At 34.5% G+C, this 1,888-nt stretch overlaps 1 long non-coding RNA gene across 1 annotated transcript; it reads left to right on the forward strand.

The window, feature by feature from the left end:
* Positions 1 to 263: 263 nt before the first annotated feature.
* LOC111084655 lies at positions 264 to 1,857 on the forward strand. Its single transcript, XR_002609668.1, has 3 exons — positions 264 to 420; positions 954 to 1,062; positions 1,710 to 1,857. It is a non-coding gene; the product is annotated as an uncharacterized LOC111084655 (long non-coding RNA).
* Positions 1,858 to 1,888: the final 31 nt, after the last annotated feature.

Genomic DNA, 1,888 nt, shown 5'->3' on the forward strand with positions numbered 1-1,888 from the left:
ATTTGTTTACCTGGACTTTTTATCACTTGTATTTTATATGTTGTGTCAGCTGTGTTAATGACATCGATTTGTTTACCTGGACTTTTTATCACTTCTATTTTATATGTTGTTTCAGCCGTGTTTATTTATGACATCGATTTGTTTACCTGGATTTTTTATCACCTGTATTTTATATGTTGCTTTAGTTCTGTAGATGACATCGATTTGTTTACCTGGATTTTTATCACATGTATTTTATATGTTGCTCTAGTTCTGTAGATGACATAGACCTCTTTACCGGAGGGCTTGTGGAGACTCCTCTTAACGGTGGGCTGGTGGGCCCAACTTTTGGTTGTATCATTGGGCTTCAGTTTAATATTCTGCGACACAGTGACCGATTCTGGTATGAAACTGACGAGCCACTCGTCCGATTTACTGAAGGTAAAGAACCACGCCAAGTAACAGAACTGTCAGCATAAAAGCAGGAAATGCATGTGTTTATTTAGAAGAAAAACACCTAACGATAAGAAAATTGCAATTAAGCTTAAGATGAAACAGAAGAGAACAGACTATGTTTAACACTAGAAAGTATGATTAATTTGAATACTTTTACTCCCATGTTTGACACTAGACGGTAGGCTTAGTTTAATACTTTTTCTTTAACGTTTGTTACTGAAAGGTAGGCTTAGTTTAAATAAATTTTCTCTCATGTTTGTTACTGGACAGTAGGCTTAATTTCAATCTATTTTCTCTTATGTTTGTTACTGAAAGGTAGGCTTAGTTTAAATAAATTTTCTCTCATGTTTGTTACTGGACAGTAGTCTTAATTTCAATTCATTTTCTCTTATGTTTGTTAGTGGACGGTAGGCTTAGTTTTAATACCTTTTTTTTCTTATATTTGTCATCAGATGGCACTCTTAGTTTTATACTATTACACAAATTGTCAAATCATTGTGTAAATTCATTGATTTCAGACCAGCTGGAAGACATCAGAAGAGTGACGTTGGCCAAGATTATTTGTGATAATTCTGATACTATTGACGTCATCCAACGCTGGGCATTCGATCTTCCTGATCAATTTTTGTGAGTTTAGGTTTTGTTATTGACCAGAAGTGTTTTGTAAGGTTACGTTTTTTTTAATGACCAGAAGTGTTTTTGTTTGTTTAGGTTGTGTTATTGACCAGAAGTGTTTTGTAAGGTTACGTTTTTTTAATGACCAGAAGTGCCTAATTGCCAAAAAATGTTACTTTATACAAGAACAATATTAGGTTTAATTTAAAACGCTTGGTACTAAATGGGTTACAGTTAGAACTATCCACATACACACAATTTACTTAACGATATTTACGTTAAAAAAAACATGTTTATTAAACTGATGAGTGAAGAGTGTTATTAAACAGCAAGTAGCAACAGGTTGTTTCTATTTTGATATGAACGATCCACGATTATTATAAGAATTTATTAATTTTTGTTAATAATGACGTCATACTGAACCTTACCGTTTTCACTAAGACTGATAAGTGTTACTAATACTTGTCTAAAAATCGCAGACTGATAAGTGTTACTAATACTTGTCTAAAAATCGCAGACTGATAAGTGTTACTAATACTTGTCTAAAAATCGCAGACTGATAAGTGTTACTAATACTTGTCTAAAAATCGCACGAATTCGTTGAAAGTAAGAAATAACAAAACCTTGAGAGGCTTTTCTTGTGATGTTGTACCCCTCAGAAACCCCAGGGTTCTCTGCAAGACCCTGTCGGGCTTGAACCTGGACAATTGGAAAGAACAATCTTCTTGTAGTGTGGGAAACATCCGACTTCGTCTTGGGAACCCGTGACCGCGTTTCTCCGTGTAAGATGTGTTCCTGTACGACAGAGGGCGTGAGTATCTGGATATTTCTAGTATTA

The sequence above is a fragment of the Limulus polyphemus genome, unplaced genomic scaffold (assembly GCF_000517525.1).
Source record: "Limulus polyphemus unplaced genomic scaffold, Limulus_polyphemus-2.1.2 Scaffold86525, whole genome shotgun sequence".
Taxonomy (NCBI): domain Eukaryota; kingdom Metazoa; phylum Arthropoda; class Merostomata; order Xiphosura; family Limulidae; genus Limulus; species Limulus polyphemus.